Genomic DNA, 24,986 nt, shown 5'->3' with positions numbered 1-24,986 from the left:
CTACCATCATTATAACACCACATTAAAAATATTTTTTTTTTTAGAAACCTGAATGAATCAATTTCATAACTTCAAAATACGACTTGCTAAAAAAAAAATCTATCTTAAGTGATATTACCATGCAACTTAATGATTGCAGTGAACTGACTTCGTATTATGAAATTGTTGTTTGTCTTTCAAGGGGTTGTACATTATGAACTACTAGATGGAAAAAAAGATTGAGTTTTATACCCCACTACGCATCACTCTTTTCTGTCTAAGTCTTAATTTCTTTGAAGAAAATCTGTACGAATTATATAAAACTATTATAAAATATACCACTCTTTTAATCTGTTTTCTAATATGGCAATTTTTATGTTCCATAAATTCATTAGGATTACATTAAAAAAGAACTTCAGTATATCCAGTTTTGTGATTCATTTGAATTCAATTTGGTAGAAGTTTCCTCATCTCTCATTATAAAAGTAGAATTTATTCCTTCATCTAAATAGCTGATTTAACAATTCCAGTGTGTACGATTTCATAATTTCAATTAACAATGGATAGAAAAGAGGTTGCAAATAAAAGAATTTCAATTAAAACAATAGCAATCTAGGCCTTCAAAACAGATTGCAAAGAGCATCATAGAAAACTTGGCAATTACAAATGTTTTAACTAAATTCTAGACGTATATTAAAAAGATTGTATTTTGAACAACGATATTCTTCAATCAATTGTAACAAAATTCTTTCAACTCCTTTTCATTCTGATGTTATGAAATTACTTAACATAATCCATACCTTGTATGGATTGTATCACATCATACCTTGTGTGAACAGTAATGACATATTAATATGCAAATACATTGTTCAATGAAAAATATACTTCCAACCTGTACTGAACAGAAATAGCAAGGTTTTTTTTTTAAATGAATGCTGTGTTAATGCTGAAAATTTTTTATTAATATTTACAGTTCTTAAATCTATATAAACTTTCCTTGTAATAGTCTCTTAATAGAGTTACATAGTATTTTAATAGCAATACTTAAAACGACGGAAAAAATAAAATACTGTATTTATTCGAGTACCCTCCGCACTTTTTTTCTTGGAATTGGAGAGAAAAAATCAGGGTGCGGGGCTTTACTTGAAACATAGCCTTTAGCCACGATAATTTATGTAAAGTAAACGCTTTCTTAGGTACCTAAATTCAATCACATAAATATAGTTACATTACGCTTTTGTTTATAAATACCAGATGCCGCTTACACAGAATACATCCTTAATTATTAACATCCTGTTCATATTATCGATAGAAACGAAGTTACGGTATTTTTATAAAACTGATTCATTCTGTATAGGCTGCATCTGGTTCTAATGACACTACAGTTACCCATCATTGTCTTGTCTATTTGCCAGTCATTGTACTGTTTGTATATGTGCATTTTATCTGCTTAGTTTATCTTGTAAAGTTTAATACAGTGATTTATTTTAATTGCAGCATTAAAATGAGTACAAAAGGACAGCATCTACAATCTTTTCCAGTAAATGAAAAACTGCGCGTTATAGAAGAGGCTGAAAAAATTGGAAATCGAGCAGCAGGAAGAAAATTTGATATATATAAAAGCTGCATTCGAGACTGGCGTAAGAAGAATCAACTTCTGGTGAAAGGCACTGGTAATAAACGGGCTTTTTGTGGCTTAAAACCAAAATACAGACATAGAAAAAAAAATTGTATGACTGTTATGGAAAAAAGGAAATATGGTTATGTGCTGTCACGACAGAAATGTGTCAATCATATACTCATGAAATCGCTAAATCATTGAATAAAGTTGATTTTAAAGCAAGCCGTGGATGGATAACACGATTTTTTGCACGAAATGATTTGTCAATAAGACGAAAGACGACCATTTCTCAATGACTTTCAGACGCTTACAAAAAAAAAATATTACATTTTCACAAATACATAATAAATCTTAGAAAAGATAAAGGCTATTTGCCTTCTCAAATAGGAAACGCTGATCAAACCCCTGTATATTTTGAAATGCCATTTGACAAAACCGTTAACAAAAAAGGTGAAAAAAGTGTTACGATTCGTACTGGTGGTAATGAAAAGCAAAGGTGTAATGTTATGCTTTGCATTACTTCTGATGATCAAAATTACCTCCGTACATTGTTTTTAAAAGAAAAACTCTTCCTATCGTACAGGTAAATGGAGTTATTATCAGAGCACAGGAATCAGGCTGGATGGACGAAATCTTAATTTTAGATTGGATCAGGTGTTTATGGGAAAAGTGATCAGGAGATTTACTTAATAAAAAAAATACTGGTATGCTAGTAATGGATAGTTATCGGGGGCATATGACTGATAAAGTGAAAGACATTTTAAAAAAGGGTATGACAGACCAAGTAATAATTCCAGACAGATTGACATCTCTATTGCAACCACAACATGTCTGCATTAATAAACTGTTCAAATCTGCAATAAAACAACTGTACAGTAAATGGATCGCTGATGAAAATTTCTTTCTGACGCCTACAGGAAGAATCAAACGCCCAGATTTGTGTTTGGATAAAAGATGCTTGGGAAGATATTTCCACGGAATTAGTACGGAAAAGTTTTAAAAAACGCAGAATCTAATGAACTTGATGGTAGTGAAGACGATCACCTTTGGCAGAGCGACGTGGAGACTACGTGGTAACTCTTCTACAGATACTGACAGTGATAGTGATAGTGATTAATTAAAAATAAAATCCCACATTAAAAAGCGTATTGAAATGATCCTTTTCAACATGATACTTTCTTTTTGTTTTACTGGCCTACTGATTCTGAACTAAACTAGTACTTACAGTAATTAATTATTAATGTAATATTAATATCATAATTTAAATGAACGAATTAAATGCTTACTTTCTGAATATTTTAGTATTTACATATTTTTTTATCATATCTGTGCACTTTAAAATACCAATATATACTCAATTTTTTTTTTAGATTTTCGGTCCAGAAAATCGAGGTGTGAGGCTTATTCAGTGGCGAGGGGGGGGGGGGTACTTGAATAAAGACAGTACTTTTTTAAAATATTTTATGAGTTTACTTAAAATAAATTGCAATTCTAATAATAGTGCAGAATTTAACAAGCTTTAATAAAGTATAAAACTGTGTTTCCATCAATTTTATACCATCTTTTTCCTTCAGGTGGTTTACAAGTTACACCATTCCAAACATAAGTTTTTATTTTTATGACATACAGTATATGGTAAAGTAAATTTTAGAACAGAAAACTTACGTCGGTTATTTATTTTCTCAAGCTGTCGTATAAAAAAATATGTAATTTTAAGAAACCAACAACTAGTTCTTACCTGAGCCAACTCTCAATCATATGAATAGTTAAAAAATGACTTAATAAAACTAAATTTAGCAAAGAAAATTTTTTTTTATAAAATTATTTAGTTATTTATTATACTATGATATACAATAAAAATAAAAATATAAAACTATTTATTTCATAATTCCTCAAATATGGAAGAACTATGAGAAAAATTAAATTCCAAGTTTATGTATAAATTTTAATTTCTATTGATATCATTATTTGACCATTATGGTCAATCCCTTAACAAACCAGCTTCTAGATCGACTGATTCTGGATATGATCTGCTTTTGTTTAAAAGGATCTGACATTTTTTTGGTCTTTGTTTACTCCACTGTCATCTTCTTCATGAAAATTTAATAAAAAACATTTTTGTACTACCATTTTAGAAACAAGATTAAATCAAAGAAAAAAGCTCTATGTTTATCATTTATTGAAATAAAATAACAAAGAGAATTGGTCAATAATGTTTGCACAGAAAATTGGCCATCTAAAATGATGATATAGTACAAAAATTATTTTTTTATGTATTCATTTTTATTTATTTTATGGTTTGCTTTTGTATTTATATAATTTTAAAATTAATTCTTAATACAATTACGGATTATGATTATTTGAAAATCAAAATGTATATGTGGTAGTCACAGATTTTCAGTTTCAATAAACCACTCTTGGGACTTCCCTTTACCATTTTATTTCAATAATTAATTACAGCAATCAAGACAAAATAAAAAATGTCTCTTAACATCAATAGTTATACCCTACCTTCATAAAGAAAAAAAATTGAGTTTTAGACCACAATAAAGCTCAACTTTTCAATAAATTTAAAGGAAACTTATCAAAATTATGATAAATAACACCACAGTGTTCTATTATTGTTAAACTGTAAAAAATCATTTTTGTAATATTTTTCATATTTTCCTCTTGCTACTCTCATAAAAGATAATCTTTTTACTAAATCATGTTTCAATGTTCTGGTGTATAAAATTTTATGATTTCAATCAACAATTGTATGATATAAGAAAACTGGAATTTTCCAGAAAACTGAACCACCACTTTTATTAAAAAGAGTAGTCATTTTACAGTTCTCCCTAGTAAAACAGTTACATGCTTGCATGAAGTGACTGAAATAATTAAGGATGATCAAAACTGCTACCGGTTTTAAGAGAAAAAATATATATATTTCTTCCTTCGCGAGCCTTTTTTTTATCCAATTACTTATATATTTTCAAAAAAACATTTACACATAAATCATTAACTAGAATGTAGAAATAAAATTGAAAAACAATAAGTTAAATTAACATAAATACTAAGTATTTCAGGAAGTTTCCGTCATACTTGGAAGGGGAAGTTCACTCATCAAAATAATGAAAAACGTTCATATAAACAAAGATCAGTAAACAGTTTGTTTTCAAGTAATGCTAGCAAAAAAATTCTTGCCCAGATTTCTGTTCTAAATGTTAAATAATACACTATGTTAATACTACACTTTCACTCTATGAATAAAAGTTATTAAGCAAATTTGAAACTTTATATATAATCTTACATGAAAAAAGTAATAAACTAAAAAATAATCAATCCCTGAACTGTATGTAAAGCTTATTTGAACAAATTGTTGTAAAACCTAAAAAATTGGGATTTGAAAAGCACACCTTTATTAAGTCTAGTGTAAGCTTTGTTAAACTGACAGTAACCAAATAAAATTGAAAAAAAGGTTAATTTTTATTGGAAACCCAATGTAAAAAAAAAAAATCTAAGTACCTTGGGCTACTTAATGAGTAAAAAATTCTTTGTACAACAGATATTTAATTTTTTATTTTTAGTGTATTGTTTAGTCCTAGAAATATTAATCTACATAATATTAGTGGTATGTTACATTTCAAAACAAGGTGTGGGTTAACTTTTCAAACAATGTCATACTACTGAACTCATAAAAATCAGGTTAAAGATCAATATAAAATAAGATGCAGAAGGTACAAAACTTTTATTAGTGATGTTGATGTAATTGTTTTCATTCATTAAAATTACTAACAGTAATTTGGAAGAACATGGATAAATGTTGTACAAATTCACTACTGAGTAATACATGGATATACATTCTATCTATGGATACAGGAACAGTAATGCTAGAGAAGATGTTAAGGAAGACCACAGACTTCCTGACTGAAATACACGTACTTACAGACTATCACAGAAAACTAAAAAAGAGACAGTCATTTGAAGTAAATTTAGAAAGACAAGTAATAGCCGTGAACAAATATTGTCTATGATATAGTGAAGTCCTTCATCCGTACTGTCTTCAGTGTGTACAACATCTGGAAGAATACGATATGAAAAGATAATCAATACTGGAAAACCACTCAAATACTCTTCACTGAAAAAGCAACATTTATACCTAATGGTGTTATCAAAATAAGAAATAACCTTATTTGGAATGATGGCACTTCTTGTGTGACATCTGAATCAAACTTCTGATGTTGGTTTTCAATAAACGTCTGGCTTTGTGTAACAGGAAATTTTCTGGCTGGACCTTATGTTCTTAATGAGCATTAGGGATATCTATCTAATTTTTCTTCAAATTGAACTTTTTTGCTTTTAGAGAAAATCTTCTGATGAACACACATGTTTCCATAAAGACAAAGGCTAATTCATTGTGTTCCAACGAATATTATCAGCATACGAATAAAACATTTCTAACTAGGTAGATCACGATACAAATATAAAGAGCATGTGACCAGCGAGATTTCCCGATTTGGGGGAGGTCCTTCAGATTTTTTCATAAGAGGGCATATGAAGGCTCTAGACACTCAAAAATCCTACAATAAAAATATTTTCCACATAATCATGTTTGTCTCCCACGGTAGAGAACTCACATTTATAAATTGCCAGGTTCAAATTTGCATTAACACTAGAGATGGACATTTTGAGCAGCTAATGTATTACATTACTTTAATTTAATTAAATGGTATATTAAATAATTTGTTTTTATTATAAAACCTTGAGAGAAGTAGGTCTAGCTCTTAATTTATCAACTGTAGTGCAAGATTTTCAGAATTTTTTTTTAAATTAAAAAATGTATAGTTTTTTAAAAATTTTATTCGTTTTTGTTGACTTTAATTACATGAATCTTAGAATTAAATTCTCTGTGAATTTTGGTTAAATTTTATTTGTTTTTGGTAATTTATAATCAAGTAAATTACACCATATCGTATAGGTTTCCTTTTTGACTCCAATTTTTTGGGTTATATTATCTCTAAACTTATTCAAGAACTGATCTGAACTCAATTATTTTTTACTTAAGATTGCATATAAACTACTACTTTTTCTTAATAATTGTATTCATTATTTTAGTATATTGTATTATTTGAAGTTTAGAGCACAAATCTGAGTTACGAAACCGGGGAATCGATTTTCAAAACGTGTTATTCCAGCAGGATGGAGCTACAGCGCACACAGCAAGGGCAACGATGGCTGTTCTTCGTAACTTGTTTCCGGGACGGATCGTTTCAGATTCGGCAACATTCCTTGGCCCCCTCGGTCCCACAACTTGAGTAGTTGTGATTTTTTCTGTGGGGGTTTCTGAAATCGCGTGTGTACGGCAATAAACAGCGTACATTGGAAGACCTAAAGATCGCAATTCGTCATCACGTCACCCAGATTGATGTAGACATGCTGCAAAGAATTGAGGCCAGTTACCGTGAAAGGCTACAACAATGTATTGCCCAAAATGGACATCACTTGCCGGACATAATTTTTCGTTCATGAGTAAGTAACAAATTCTTTGATTTAACAAGTGTTTCAGAACCAATAAAACTTTTTTAAAGTAAATAGTCAATTTTTTATGATTATTTTAAAAAACATCCGGTTCCCTGAATGACCCTGTATAAACATTAACGAACATATAAGCATAAAGATTTAGCCACTCAAGATATTCTTCATTGAAAAAGCAACATCGTATTATTGAAACAACTGTAACTGGAATGATGGCAATCCTCATGTGACCTCTGATGTTGTTTCAATAAACATTTGGATGTTAGAGATTATTTTGATGAGAGAATGAACACCAATATCTAAGAAAAAACAACACTTAGCCGAGCGCCAAGTTATACAGCATCACACCTATCAAAACAACAGAGAGTGTAAAGAAACTAATTAATTTACATCTATTTGTGCGATTATTGAATTAAATTTAATTTGAAATGACTTTTTTTTTATTGTTATGACACCCCCAGATTTTAAGAATCCAGGACAACTAAAACAAATTTGAAATGGAAATGGTAAGGTAAACACACCATTTTAAGAGGCAATGTAAAACAAAAATTTTTATGTAAAAAAAAAAAGCTTAGAATTGCAACTCCAAAAAAGTGGCAGCCGCTTTATATTTTCTATAGATAGTTAGCTACTTTTAAAACATGCCAACAGTAAACCCCAAATAATGGTAGTCTCAAAACGGAAAAAAAATCTGTTTGAAGGAAGAAGCAGTAGCTAAAAATGTTATTTTCAAGTGTATTACAGTGAAACTGTTATTTAAGAGGTACTGTAGGTTAAAACTACATGTGAAAAATATTAAATGGCCGAAATTTTCGTTAGGGTTATTGCAGTCTGAAGCTTTTCTACATCAAAATGTTTCTTTCTTAATGGTCTTTAAAATGATGTGTCACAATCATACTCTTTCCATTTGAAATCTTTGAGCTGCACACTGTGGGGCCTCCTGATGTTTGGGGGAGGGTGTAATAATGGTCTGGCAGTGAAAAATAGATAATTTTCAGGTATAGTAGCTAATTTTATATTAAAAATAAAACTTTTAAATAGTTCATTTAAAAATATAAGCTTTGCAAGTGAAGAAAATTTTGTAAATCTGTTTTTAAAAAGTTACATTAGTCATCTTTGAGACTGTCCTCAGCAACTGGTACTGTTGTTCTCACACTGTTATTACTTTTATTGGAGAATATTTTTGAAGTAGACACACATATTTAGAATGTAGTAGTAGAAAAGCCTATCAAATGTGGATGATGTCTGTTCATTTTAATATATCATAAGTTGTTTTTATATATTAATTCATTTCAAATACACTACTAAGATGTGACCCGACTATAAAAACACTTAATACTAAATGAATGTGCAGAATTCATACCCAACAGTTTTTAACTCTAAATACATTTCTACCCAATTTAAACAACCATAGACAGTAGTATCGACAGATGCTAAGTGTAAAAACAGTGTCAGATGTGGATGTCTTTATAAAAACAATGCAAACATTCTGAAGTAAGTTTTTTAAAGAAAATTTGGTTTGCTACTGCAAAGGTTGAAAGATTTTTTTTGGTTGAGGGAAAAATTTTCCAGTGAAAAAAAAAAAACATTTTGGGAAAATTTCACAATGTGATATTAGATTTCAGATGGTAGACGGTTTTTGAAAATCTGTTTATTTTACATTTTTTCAAATTTCAACTATAGATAAGATTGGATAAAAAGGTGTGTGCATATGAAAAATGGTATTCATAAGCATACAACAAAAAAAATCACAACTAGACAAAAACAAAATCCGAAATTTTGAAAGACATCTAACAGAAACTGCTAACAAATACGAACTAATGTTCTCTCAGGATTAAAAAATTTATTTTTCCTTTACTGAACAGAAAGTGTGTGAATTGTGCAGCACTGCAAGTTACTTCAAGCATGCTTCTAAATAACTAAATACAATAATTTAAAGATGAATAAAATGTAGATAAATGAGATGTACAAGATAAAGAACAATCTGGTTTCAGAAAAAGCAGGTATAATATAAAATGCAAGTTTAGCTATCAAATTATGAAAAGAATTATGAAAAGAAAACAAAGCTACAAACATGATATTTCTAAATATTTAAAAAACACTTTATTTAAAAAAATTTTTAAAAACATTAATAGAGAAGTGAAGTGTGAGAATAGTGTTCTCACACTATTATTAACTGATAATATTTTGTCTGGAGGGTATTTTTGAAATAGGCAGACACAAACATAGAAAGTAGTAGAAAAGTGTGTTGGATGTGGTGGTGTCTATAACAATTTATTTAATAATTAGATAAGTATGGTCAGAAACTAAAAAGATATCAAAAGTAAACTAAAACAAACCAGAATTATAAAAAAAAAATCTCCACATTTAAAAATAAAATAAATTGTTATGGAGTGCAAAGATTTACTCTAATAAAACATGGACCAAAATTGAAACCAGAAAAAATGACAGTCTTCAAATGCGATACTACAGGAGAAGGTAGACAGGAAGGTAAAATGATGTAGAGTTTGTAATGTGAATCTGATAAGTTTCTAACAGTATCTTTTTAGAAAGACCAATAACTTAAAGCATCCAGGAATAACGAATTTGTGAGCTGCAACAGTAAATAAAGAACATAACATAAATATGTAACAGTTAATCTTTAGGATATAAGATTAAGTGGTATGCTAACGCTAACAGACCAGCACAGAATGAAGAAAATGCATCAAACCAGTCAAATGACTGTTAAAAAAAATTAACTAAGCATAAAAATGTAAATGCATTCTTTTTTCAATAATTAAAACCAATATTTGTCAGGACCAACTGAATTAAATTAAATTACATGAAGCCAACAATTAAACAGGTGCGCAGATTTAAATAAGGGTCAATCCATTTGAAGTGTTCCAAAAAAACAGAAGCTGGTTGATTGACCAAAAAAAAAAAAAAAAAAAAATTGAAACTTACCAACTTGTTCCTACATGTCTACGGACCTTAAACTATTTTTGTTTTCAAGCAATTTACCTGTGGTGGCCATTTTTGTTACGGTGTGCACACCACATTTTGTGATTGTAAAGGTTTATGGAAAAATCTATTAGTTCTAAAAAACTATTAGTTCTGGAAGGATGAAACAAAAAGCAATTCATTCATATTTTCTCAAGGTAAAAGATTGGTCCAGTGGTTTACTTACCTATCTCTCTTCTTTCTATGAGAAAATTACCAATAAGGTTGAGCATGAAAAACTGTGAAATATAACTTTTGGTAATTTTTTCTAGAGGCAGATATGTGTGAGTAGTTTTACCACAAATAATATTAATGGTAATATACTTACCCCTAAATGTTAATGAATTTTTTAAAACTTATCATTTAAAAAAAAAAATTAAATTCTGGTTTTAAATAACTCTGAGGGGCTGGTGATAAAAAATCTCAAATTTGCACAACTTAGTGTTTTTGTAGATGTTTATGGCAAACAAAAACATTTCTTGTGTATTGTACTAATAACAAAGTTGTAACTTCTCAAAAATAATGAGAAACCTGTTAAAAAGTGATACCATTTTGAAATAATTGCTTCAAGGGTGATTGTCTTCTTTGCAGATTACATTTTTTATATTTAGCCCCTATGTTGTTGAAGTTGACGTTTTCAATATTTTTAAAATAGTTTTTTTTAAATTATTAATTATAGGTGATAATTTAACCAATACCAGTCAGTAACCTAATACCATTTTGATTCAACAAAGCTTTTACAATTTACCCATACTGAGATTTCAGTGAGTAGCCTACATTTTTTTTCAAGAATTCATTTTTATATTGGTTTATTTTTGCAAACACTATCAAAGAAAAAAAAAATTATGGCAAAATTTTAATTATTCTTCAATGAAATAATAGCCTGTTTTTTTAGCAATGAAAGTTTATTATTTGGTATGATTAACCAACAATTGTGATATCTCTTTTGACAATTTTCTTGAAATTGTGCAAGAACAACCCATAACTGTAGTTAGTTCAAGGTCAACTTTCACAGAACTTTGCAGATCGTTAGAACAGTAATTCTAACCAAATGCTCAGACACATTGAACTCTGATATTATTTTAGATCTGGTCCAAGATTGGGGAAGTAAACTAATAATTTTAACCTTATCTTCTTTAGAACAAGAACACATTTTTCTTTTAGTTTTAAAATAATATCATCATAATCATGTGAAGAAGATTGAGCTGGATTTTAATTTTCAGAAATTTTTGAGTCAAAACACAATTCAAGATTCTTTTTTAAATTTTCAGATACCTTGTTTATTTTAAATTTTAATGCTGATGGCCTTTGATCCATGCTTATTTTTTTCAATTCTGATGGAGGTGATACACCTGAAATGCTACAAGCAGCATACAATTGTTCTATATTGTGTTGTGGGGCAATGTATTGCTCTTAGTCTTTGCATTCATATAATTCTTTGTTCTGCTGAGAAGAAATACTTTTTAAACAGTTAACACAAAGAAATTTTCAGGAACTAAATAAAAATTTGGAAAATGTGTTTTAAAGAGCTTGCTCTTATGTTAATTGTCTTAAGTTTTTCTTTAACTGTTTTTTTATGAGTTCCCAAAGGATCACAACAGGAACTGTCGATACAGGTGACTGAATTTTAACAAAAACCTTTTTTCATGATATTTACAAACACTAGTGACATTTGAATTAACAAATAAAAAAAAAAGTTGTAGGTTTTCATCACTAAATTCACAAGTTTTAATGAATTCTTTTGCCACTGTACCACACACTGTTTTATGACACTCTTCATTCACGTAAATTCCTATGGAATATTGCTCTTCCATTGTTTTATGTGAAATTACTAGAAAATAATATAAAAATTTAACTGATTTTCAAATTTGAAAATATAATATTATTAAGTAAAATTTATTTATTTAATAAATACTTCCAAACACAGGATGAAATTTGAGACACTCAGTAAAGATGTGAATAGGTCACTGACTAACGTCAGACTGATCAGTCTGTAACTGCAAAGCTAAATAATGCAACAAGAATACATGAGCATGTTGCAACATGAATTTTCCTGACGGTTGGAAATGGCTTCAAGTACCTGTTATAAAATGAACACTGCAGTTAAATGTTTCAAACAAGTCTATTTCAACTACAATGATAAGTATAAAAATATCAGTGCCAAGAAAACCCCTTTGAACATTATTTAGAGAGTCAAAATGGTATCGCTTTTAACAGGTTTTTCATGATTTTTGAGAAATTATAACTTTTCTATTAGTATAGCATACAAGAAACCTTATTATTTGCCATTAACCTCTACAAAAACACTGTAAGGTGTGCAAATTTGAGATTTTTATCACCAGCCCCTTCAGAGTTATTTGAAGCCAAAATTTTAATTTTTTTTAAAAAGATTAGTTTTCAAAAATTCATAAAAATTTAGGGGTAAGTATATCATTATTAATATTATTTATGGTAAAACTCACACATACCTACATATAAAAAAATAATTCAAACTGTGTATTCCATAACTGCCTCTTGAAAAAAATTACCAAAAGTTAAATTTTACAGTTTTTCATGCTCAACTTTCTAGGTAATTTTCTCATTAGAAGAAGAGAGATAGGTAAGTAAACCACTGGACCAATCTTTTACCTTGAGAAAATATGAGTAAAATGCATTTTGTTTCCTCCTTTTTAGGACGAATAGTTTTTTAGTTATGATTTTTTCCGTAAACCCTTACGATCACAAAAACAGGTATACACAACATAACAAAAATGGCTACCACAGGTAAACTGCTTAAATAAAAAACTAAAAAAAAATAGTTTTAAGGTTCTGAGTCAGTAGGAAGCATGTGGGGAAGTTTTTTTTTTTTTTAATTGGTCAAGCAACCACCCTTAATCACTTCAAATGGACTGACCCATAATCGATCATTTTCCAAATATTCAAGTTTATTATTTATTCTAAATTATTTTCTTTATTTGTTATTGTATTTTCATGTATACTGAGATGACAACATTCAAGAGCTTCTTTTTTTATTTATGTATGTTCTAATGTTTAAAAAACCTTTGTTAGCTGCATTCTGTGGAGAGAAGTTAGGATTAAGGTTAGCTTCTGTAGAAAGAGGTTAGGATTAAATTACCAAGGTATGACACACCAAAAAAAATCTCATAGAACAATTGTGAAATTTATTTTTAAATGGAAATTTAGTCCAGAGGGAGATAACACTACATGATCCATGCTATTTTTCATGAGTATAACAAATAATACCTTACGAAGAGCACCATCAGTTATCTTCAATGGTTGACTCAAAGTCCGACTTTGACTATTAGGGTTGGTTTATTCCACTCTCCATAAAATTCTATCTTAACCTTAACCCTAATATCTCTCCACAGAATAAATTAACATCTGTACAGGTCACCAAAACTCATAAAATTGATTAGAGTTGCTAATTAACAGACTTTGACCTTGCACGGATCAAGCTGTTCAAACCTGCTTTCCAACATTTACATCGTTTGTTTTCTTGATCCCAAACAATCCACTTAAAAAAAAATTGATGTTGATCAAGTAAACACAAGAATTACTAAACTTTTGTTTAAATACCGATGGATAAACATTGATTTTTTTTACAAAATCTCTAAACAAAGTTATAGTTCCTGAAACCACGTTACCAATTGAACATAAGTAAAAAAAACAGGCTATTATTTTCTTTAATTTCAGCAGGTATCCTTCAAATAACAACTCACTATAATTTAAATAATATCAATACTTAATACAACACTTTTTTTTTATTAGTTGGTATACAGTAAATCTTCAAAATACACTTTTTTCAATACCAATACAGTGAGTTAGGAGTTTAATTTAAGGTTGAGGCTGAATCAACAACAAATGTTTTTCCTTCCCCTGAAAGTAAAATCTTTTAAAAAATCTGTTGTGGACACCATATGACTTCCTTGTATGCCTATTAAACTACATAAACAAATATTTTTAAAATGAAAAGTACATAAAATTTTATTTCATTAATAACTTCTATTATTTCATATTTTCTTTAAATTCAATAACAACAATTATTGAATTATTAATTATAGTAAAAATATTTTTGCAATCAGAGGTTAATAATTATTAATAAATCAATATATTTAAATTAAAAACAAGTAGATTAAGTCAAATTGAGCCGACGTGCCTTTCCCTTGTAAGATCCAAATATTTAATTAATTAAAATTTCATTTGGCTATAACTCTGGAACCATGAAAATAAGTAAAACTTCTGATATATTGTTGAAAATCTCTCAATGAGGGCTTATTACTGCAGTTAAGAAAAAGCCAAAATTCCAATTTTTTTTTGATTTTGGGCTTTTTTGACACCTTTGGTGAAGTCAATTGCAATAAAAAGGGGAGATGCACAACTAGATGTTACAACAGACCTAAATCCAAAATTTCAACATCCTACGGCTAATTGTGTTTAACTCGTGCGAGATACACACGTATGTACAGATGTCATGCCAAAACTAGGACGAACAAGCCAAAAATGCTTGTATATCTACGAGATTTACTAAAAAAAATAGTTATATTTACCAGAGCAAAGATATTAAGTTATAATAAACTGTTATTTATTTATGAGATCACAATTCTTAATTAAAAATTGGCTGTCGTAGACGGTCAGTTCTCATATAAAAAGCCAATATTAAGTCAGAATATTTATATATATTTGTAACAAATAAATATTTAAATCCACCAGATACAGTTCAATTAAAGGTAAGAACATTCACAGACCTGTAGTGCTTTCAAAGCTTTAACTCCATCATCAGCAAACCAATATTTATGAAACAGCATAATTGTAAAATAAAATTAAAAAAAAAAAACAGTTAAAATTATAAAATCATTAATAAATACACACTATTGTCACATTTAAAACTTCTAATGTACACCACGGTAAAATAAAGAATAACTACATTTTTAATTATATATTTTATAAATAATTATGGTACTTTACAAAAATTGGTAAATTTAAAGCTCAGAAAGCGCTACAGACATATAGGGGAGTGTTCTTACCTTTTATTGAAATTTATCTGGTGGATTTAAGTATTTGTTAATAATTATTTGATACAATGATGTGTGGGTTTGGCTATGTATATATATATTTATATAATATTACACAGATGGAATATTAAACATTTATTTGGATGAAACCTATCAAAAGAAAATCTCTGAATAAAGATAACACAGTAAACAAAGAAAGACAATCTTAAGGCCACCAAAAAACTTTTAATTGTTCAAATTTCTAAAAGAGACATGATAATAAATGTGTATGCAGACAGTAAAATGGCTTCATCAAATTTTACATGGTATATGAGGAAAATAGTTACGACAAAATTAAGGTAATCATCATTCTCAAATAAATAATAACTTTCAAAAGTGAAAAAAAAAAAAAAATATATACAATTTATTAAACACTAATAGTAGTTTGATAATAAAAAAAAAACAGAACAAAGTGCTAACTTCACACATCAAGAAAGCAATCTATGATACATTAGCTAAGGAAATTATATTTTATAATTTACTATGGTATATTTACAAACTGTGAGATTAAGAACTTAATAAGCGAAAAAGAAAACACTGTTTAGAATAGAAATTCCAAAAATTTTGTGTATTGTACTAAAAATACATTTTGTATCAGAAATTGTAAAAAAATTGGTTACTTTAAAATATATATATATATATATATATATATATATATATACACAAACACACACACACATGATTAAATATAATATGATATACAAGCCAACAGTTGATTCCATTAACTTGGTTAAGACAATGTGTATACATACTTAAGTACACAATAAGCAAATTCTGTTAAACTGTGTCTAGCTATTGAAGGATATGCATTATTACTTATTAGAGAAATTTTATATCTTAAACATCAACTAATACAATCAGACAGGGCATTATACACTTGAATATAGGGTGGACCAAGTACTTAATTTAAAGAATACTAAACATTTTCGTTGACTAAAATCAAACTTTTTATCCTTTATAAAGATATTTAATAACAAAAATTTCTGATTATCATTCTTAGAATAAATGAAACTGGTAATCAGAAATAGGATTTTATCATATTTAAAACTGAACTATAAGTTTTCTATTTAATTAAAATCTATCTTAATAAATCTAAATAAATGTTCTGATTTCTCAACTACGTGCAATAATTAAAGTAATATATGAAATAAAAGCAAAAGCAAATTAAAAAATAAATGAATTATTGTTGCATGACATTGATCATTCAGAAAATAATATGTAAAATATCTAGCATTTTTTAAATCTTACCATACTTCAAAGATATAATTTTATCTTCATCATGCAAATTAATTTTTAAAGAATAAATTATTGATATATTTATATATATGTTATATTTTAACAAAAATCTTATTAATAGTATTGATTATTATATTTATAATAGAAATTCAATCTTCCAAATTATAGTAAGGCTTTACTTTTATTACATTAATTGCCATTTTGTCTTAGCATATTTACGTAATTATGGCGTATTTTTAATACTAGGATTTAAATTACCTAATTTTTTATAAGAGAAAAATTAAAATTATTTTCCAGACTTTTAAAATATATATATTTTTAAAAAATATCATTTACAAATACTTACTTAAAACAGTGAAACATTAGAATGTAATAATATACATTAAATTAATAACGGTATACCATCAGACTAAATCGGTACTCAAAAATTAATTAAAGCAAGTCATATTTAAAAACAAATAATTAAAATAATTTATCGATATAAATGGAATATGTAGTTCTATAATCACCGACTAGAGATAATGTAAATAAAGAACTAAAAGCTGAACATAATATAAATTTTTTTTTACCATTTTTATAATCCGACAGATCAATAGGAACGGTAACAATAAATTGACAAAAAGTAGGTGCGGTATAAGAACCTAAAATGCATATTAAACAAGTTATGAAATGATATTTAAACGGTTTAAATTTTAATATTAGAAGAACTTCAAAACATAAAATAAAACTGCATAAGTATCAATTAATTAAAATAATGAACAATGGTGTACATACAAAAAATTTAAAGACAGCGACCTCCCGAAACTAAGAAGAAACGAACGACACAATTTTTCCCAGATGAAAATCACTGTATAAACATATGGTAGTCTGTCTGACGAGGTTTGGTTATTCAAATTTCCTTTTCCATAACCAGCGTTCCCTTTCCGATCACATGAAGCAATGCAATACCGACCGTTCCTCGTTTCAATTCAATTCACCGCATTCCTCTCTTAACGTTCGCCCTCACCGCTAGACAAAACAACTCTCGATCTATTTTTTCACTCGCTCACACATCGTCTATATAATTTTATAACGTGTATCGCAAATAGAAATACAAACAGTTTAAAATTAAAATACCTTTCATTGACAAAATATTTTTTTTTTTTACAAATCGTTACAATAACATAAAAAAAATTCATTGAATTTTCCGATTATATCTGAAACAGGTCATAAATCCTTTTTAGCTAGTTCAAAGACCTCTTAATGAGCTTTACACAATTACCACTGAACCATCAGCACGATAAATTTTTAATTACTACCATCTTCCTACATACATATATTACTTAAATAACACACGAATACTAAAGTATACTATTTTTTTATGTTAAAATATACTATCCTATAACTGTAATGCATAATTTTTTTTACAACATTAAAAAATAGATTTACTTACAATTTTTAATAGTTCTGTTCGTATTCAACCAATACCATTATACACAATTATTAAATCTACAATTAATTAAATTTACACAATTTTTTTTTGTGTGACAAGAACACTGAAAAAAATTGGCTTTTTGTAATCACTAGTGAAACCGGTTTGATGGTGTTCTCTGTTCTGAGCAAATCATATAACATAAATATACCTTCTCTTATAGTCTGTATACTAATACATTCCAATTAATAAAACTGCTGATGATAAAATATAATATATGGTACATAATCCATATTTTTTTTTTCTTAAAGAAACAACTTCTGCTTGCCTAAAAACCTCTTCATTTGGATTTCATCAAGCAATCTAAATGTACTATATGATGAACATAAAAAAAAAAAATAATTTCTAAGTATGGAAATTTACTTCCTAAAGATTCATGACATTCCTTCTACAATGTTGATGCTGATGGCACGGTTAGTTTTGTTCTGATTTTTAGGTTGGATACATGCTAAGTGGTCAAACAACGTATCTAATCAGGTTTTTCCCTTGTTATATAGTTTTTGAAAACTTTAGTAGATATGTAAACATGCATAGCATGTTCACATGTGCTGATTTCACGGCTTTTACATACACTGAATAAATACACACACACACACACTGAATAAATAGTTATATATTTCAATTAAGTGATTTCTACAAGGTGATTTACAAATAAATGTTAACTTAATATGTAGAGCACTCAATATATTTTCTGTATATGGGGGCAAATGAAAATCTGGTTTTCCCAGCATAAAATGTAGCGCAATCACTGCAGTTTTTGGTAGTTTAATGCATATTACACTTTTTGTTTATAGTTTAATGTATGAATGCTGGTTGATGTATGTTATTTTGTGTTTTTTGTCACATTAAATAGTTTTTATTTTGTTCTTAATTTTTTGTAAAATCTGTAATATAGGTAATCTAACATAACTATTGTCTGCTAGGTATTTAATCATTTGAAGCTCTTCATTATAATTATTAACTGATATTGGTATGTCTAAAAGTTGTTTAAAGTAATAAAATACATAAGAGTGCTGCTCATATATAGGTAAAGTATATTGTGTAAAACACGATACATTCCTTATCTAGCAGTTGAACTGAAAGCCACATAGAGAATAAATTATTACATAACTTTAAAGTACATAACTATAGATCATACAATAATATTAACCAAATGTGTAGCCAATGTTTACTTTAAAGCAACAAACAAGCTCTCCCACCCACTGAAATCTTTAAAATTCATAAAAAATTGAAGGTGAATAGAATGTTTATTGCATGAAAACTAACGGGTTCAGTAGACCAGAAAGAGGATATAAATGAAGCTATTTTAGCTATCAGATTATTCTTAAGATGGGTTAAGAAGAAAGAGTAAAGGTACCTGCATGGCATGACTAGATCTGGAGAAAATATACAGAAAGAAGACATTTACAATCTGTACAAAAATCAGTCGGCAGTGAAAAAAGAAAAAATAGAAAATGAAAAAAGGCAAATTCTAATCCAGAAAGGAATGAGAAAAGGCTGTAGTCTGTTCTCATTGCTTTTAATTTGTTTACAAACAACAAAGCAATTAAATTCACAAATTTGAGAATGAAGCAACAAATAAATATTTTTTTATTTTGATCAATATAAAATAATACATATTACAGGTCATCAGGAACGGATAGATATGCTATTCCACATTTAAGAAAAGAAAAGTGTACATTAATTATTTAAAATGTAAGATAAATACAAAAAAATTGTTTGAGCACATATTTATGTTCATGTTGAATGGGATGAAAAAAATTCAGGTTTTTCCCGTATTTATTCATCAAATTTTCTATTCATATCTGAATATCAACATAGAATAAGATTCAGTATTGACATTCACAAAAAACTGAATGGCATGAGACACAAAGGAGAAAAATGAGTAATGAATTAAAGCAGGTGAATATTAAACATCACAAGCTACAGAATTTTGTTAGTTACATAGTAAAATTACCAAAGATGGATGAAATCTGTGTATATACATCAGAAACAGACTAGCACAAGCACGGAGAGCTTCCCCATGCAAAAAAGTATGCTAGAATCAATTACCCGAGAATTACAAAATTTACGTGGAGTTTATGATAAAAAAACGGAAACATGGTTTAAAGTAACAGAAAAATCATAAGGAAAATAATAGAAGCCACTGAAATTTAATTTTTGAAACAACGATGCAAAAAATTAGGTGGTTAATAAAATTGAAAATGAAGTCGTTTTAAGCCAAATAATAAAAGAGATAATCTGACAGAATCATGAGATGAATTAGGTTGGCTGGCTATATAAATGACAACAATGAGATGATAACTAAGGATTTTGGATATAATAAACAATGAGGTTAAATAATTAGCACAGAGTAGTAACGAACATAGATTAGCATCAAACAAGTCAAATGTGCCTTAATTTCAGTGTCAATCAATCTGTAATATTAATGATGTGTTTTTATTACTGTCACTTGTTATGGTAAATATACAAATAAATAAATCTTTTATTTTGATCGGTACATAATAACACATTTTAAAGACATCAGGAATGGGTAGATATGCTACTCCACAGATAAAGAAAAGGCAACTATCCTAGCATTTGTAAAATGTTATGAGACAAAATCACAAAATACATAGTTAATCATTAAGAAATAAATGTGGTTAAAGTCAAATTAATTATTTTAAATATAAAACATATGTTAATGCAAATAAATGACAACACTAAATATAAAAAAAGACTACAAAGTAGTTCATAATTCTGAAGACATTTATGAAAATTATTTATAAACATGTTTATGTAAATGTTGAATGGGATGTAGAAAATTCAGGGTATTTTTTTATAAATAGACATTAATTAGTATTATATAAGTAGTATTGTTTCTGTAAAAGAAATTATTTTAATTATATTTTAAATAAAATTGGAGGAAATATTTTTAAATCTGTTAGTAATTTATTAAAAATGGCAATTGAAGTACAAGATCCTTTCTTGTAAGCTGAAATATTGTGTTGAGTGATATGAAAACAGTTTTGAATAAGTGACAATTTTTTTATGAAAGACTGCCCAATATAAATATAACCATAAGGATAAGTTAAACGTTTTTAATGTTATAATATCTGTCAACATGTGTCATATTTATGGCACAGAACATTTATTTTATCTTCAAAAGTCATTCTAACTTTCAAATAGAGCCCCGAAAGATGATATACTTTAAATGTGAATATATGTAAGCAGAATAAATATTTAATAATGATGGCAAGCTTTTAACATTTTATTAAAGTACTGGTAACCTAGTTTAATTATTCAGTAAAAACAGGTTTCTTTTTTAAAGTTTGCTGTATTCATTGAACTGCATAATGCAGTTTGCATAACAAAATGAAATATAACTTTAAATTATTAGCGTTAAAAGTAGTCTACACTCAAATTATATGGAAACTATTTTCTATAAGATTTATCTAGGCTAATTATGAAGTAATTCCTTCAGTCAATTAACTGGTGTCATTGTTTTTAATGGTGTAGGTCATGAAATTGTTAAGGTTTAGTATTTATTGAAAAAATATATTTAATCTATGTATTTTTGTCAATTACCTTGTATCTCTAGGCTAATGTACAAATTCAAAAACACATACAGGTGCTATACAGAGTGATTCATGTAGCGTTACTGGCGCTTTCTGAGCACATTCTGCTAGCAAAAATAATGAAAATAGGTCATATAAACACGGGCCTGGAAACACATTGTTAGCAAGTTACAATTACAAAAAAATTTCATCCTAACTCCTAGACAAAGAGTGAAAATAAAATATACTTAAATTCTAGGAACTCAATTTAAGGGGTGATAAACGGGATGGCTTAAGTTTTTTTACCAGACAGATTTCAGATTTAACCAGAATAAAACAGATTTCAGAACGATACCTCCAGTAGTTTTCATTATATTTGACGTAAAACAGAAAATTTGGTTGTCTAAAAACATGGTTTTTTTACGTTTGTAATAAAAAACTTTGTTAAATGACTAATAAATGTGTAAAATCTGTTACCAAAACTTGCAGAAAGTTTAATTCTGAGAAAATTAATATAGCACAGCCAAATATAACATTAATACAAGTTGAAGAAATTTGATTTTACTACTAAAACTTACTGTATGAAAACAAAGTGATTACTCCCAACTCCAATGTACTCCCAACTTCTCACATGCCGTATTGGCGAACTGAAATGAGCAATTCCCAGAGAGACGGACTGACCACAGTGGGCTACATTCCTGGCTACCAAGATCACCTGATCTAACCCTATTAGATATTTGCTTGTGGGGTTGGATGAAAAGTATTGTGTACTAGAGAAAAGTTCACACGTGTGAAGATTGGTTGCTTGTATGTATGCTGCCACAAAAATTAGGGAATGTTGTGCAGAATTGCAGAGAGCAAGACTAGCGATTCAAAAGCACGCAGCCCAAATGTATTGAAGTAGATAGACATACTTTTGAAAATGTATTGTAATATTTATTAAATGTATCAATTAAATTAATTTTAATTTTTTTAACATTGTATCAATTGTATGTTAACTTAATTTTCTAAAGTTGATAATTAAAAGTTTTCATACAGTAAGGGTTAGCAATAAAACCAGATTTTTTCAACTTATATTTGTTTCTTTATTGGGCTATTTTACATCAATTTTCTCAGAATCAAATTCCCTACAAGTTTTGGTAATAAATTTTACACATTTATTAGCCATTTAACAAATTTTTTGTATCACAAACATAAAAAAAATGTTTTTAGACAATAGATTTTTCTGTTTTACATAGGGTAAAATGAAAACTACTAGATATGGTTCTGGAACCTGCTTTATTTAATTTATCAGATTACAGGCCACACAAGAAACCACCAAATTAACCCCGTTAATTTGGGTTCCTAGAATTTCAGTATGGTTTTATTTCACTCTTTGCCAAGGAATCGGTGCAAAATCTCTCACTAGTTGTAACTTACTAACAGAGCATTTATAGACCCACGTTAATATTGTCATTATTTTTACTAGCAGAAAGAGCTCAGAAAGCACCAGTAACACTATGTAAATCACTCTGAATACAACAAAAACAACTTTTCCAAATTACCTTATAGAAACAGGACATACATACTAACATAAATTTTCCGCGTTACATAAAAACTAAGACCTTAACACACTTAACAATAAGCCACTACAAACACAGTAAATTTGACAAGAACAATAATAAAAAAACAAACACAATACAAATAAAATATATTATTCTGATATAAATTTTAATAAACTAAATGGATTCCATAACACATTAAGACTAACACCAGTAACTACAGCACCAGCAGTAACACTAACGAAGGAGCAACATAATCAACTTTATAAGATACTCAGCAAGGATAATTTCTATGTAATTTGAAAGCAAGATGTTCATAATGTTTAACTGTTTTAATTTTAATTAAATATTGTTTAGTATTATTTTTGTTGCTTCTAATGATTCAAAACAGCACTCGTCAATTTATAATAAAAGTCCAGGTGTATAAATACTTTTCAATTTCTTTAACAGTGTCAAATGCTTTACACACAGAAGTTGAATTTTGCTCATTTCACTATCTATATCTGTAAGGCAAATCGTACAAATTTCTGAACCAAGAAATGATGGTGTAGTAGTTAAATGAGAGTTAATAACAAATTGTAATTTATGTACCTCTTTGCTTTTGAGTGTATAAAACTGATATACTGTTTTATAATTATATTGTTATTATAGATATAATTTACAGTAATTATCACACCTTCCCTGATTCTCCTGTCAGATATTTGGTACAGAATATTCTAAAGTAGGTTAATTTAATTTCCTAACTGATGGTAATTAAACTTGAAGGTTTATTACAGCTATCTCTTTTTTTGGATCCATTTAATTCTTTCATCAATGTTTGAAAGACCTTTACAGATGAAAACCACTGCATTACTATGAAGCTCTTCAATGATTAAAAAGACATATGGAAGAAACTAATCATTAGAATAAACTGAAACCATCTGACATTCAAGTCAGTTGACAACTCTGATATAGAAAATATTGAACTGTTATAAAAGAATTTCCACCACTATAACGTATCTTGATTATTTCAAAATGTTGGCCTTACTTGAAATGTTTACCGTGGAAGAACAGCATAGTGTAAATAAGATTTTTATTTTCTGAAGATGTTAAATGGCCAAGATTGACTTTTGTATCTTAAAACAGTATGGTAAATAGTTTATTAACTGTACAAATTTTTATAAGTGGACTGAACAGTTTAAATTGGGCTGAAAAACTGTGCTAATTTTCATCGTAGTTTGAAGTTTCGACTGATACTTTGCAAAATCCTATTAATGACTTTCATAAGGGCAGATACAAAAAAATTTGGTAAATTACTGAAATTTATAGTATGAATATTGGCACTTTCATTAACCAAGACAAGCTGACTTTCTTATTGCAAATGTATTTAAGGTGGGTTCTGAGATAGTCAAATTCACAGACAACCGAATTCACTTTTTTTTCTCTTGATGATATGGAGGAAACATCCTGGTTCTCTCTCAAAAAGTGTTATTCTTTTAGCAGAAGATAATGTTTTTTTTTTAGACTTTACGTAACTTATGATGAAACTTGACTCATCCATTGCCTTGGATTCCAAACGTCAAAACTAGGGAATGGAAACATCATAGTTTGCCCACTAAGAAAAAATTCAAAACCTACATGTCAGCTGATAAAGTAATGCTAACAATGTATTGGTACTATGAAGGTCTAATTTATTATGATTATTTAGAAGAATAAGGTTCAATCAACAGTGGGTACTACTTTGATATACTAGAAAATAAAGTGAAAGCCACAATATGAAGAAAACATCCCGGGTTCTCTCACAAAAAGTGTCATTCTTCTGCAAGATAATACCCTTAAAAGACTGAGAGAGATACTGAAAAGTTGGGTTGATAGATGCTGCTGCATATACCTTAGACTCCAATCTTGTACCATCAGATTTTTTTGTTTGATTCTCTCAAAGATTTACAAGGAACCGATTTTGCCAGCAATGAGCAAGTCAAGAACGCAATACAAGCATGACCCCAAGATGAACAATTCTTTACTAATGGAATAAGAAACTTCACATAAAAATGGGACAAGTGCCTAATGTAGTCG

The 24,986-nt window shown here is 28.4% G+C and overlaps 1 protein-coding gene across 10 annotated transcripts in view; it reads right to left on the bottom strand.

Moving 5' to 3' along the window:
• Positions 1-24,986, bottom strand: part of polybromo (protein) — a 315,452-nt gene that overhangs the window by 45,447 nt on the left and 245,019 nt on the right. The gene's annotated exons all lie outside the window — the stretch shown is intronic.

This window comes from Lycorma delicatula, chromosome 1, assembly GCF_047948215.1.
Source record: "Lycorma delicatula isolate Av1 chromosome 1, ASM4794821v1, whole genome shotgun sequence".
NCBI lineage: Eukaryota > Metazoa > Arthropoda > Insecta > Hemiptera > Fulgoridae > Lycorma > Lycorma delicatula.
The sequence above is the reverse complement of the archived record's forward strand: the minus strand, read 5'-3'. Positions and strand labels throughout refer to the sequence as shown.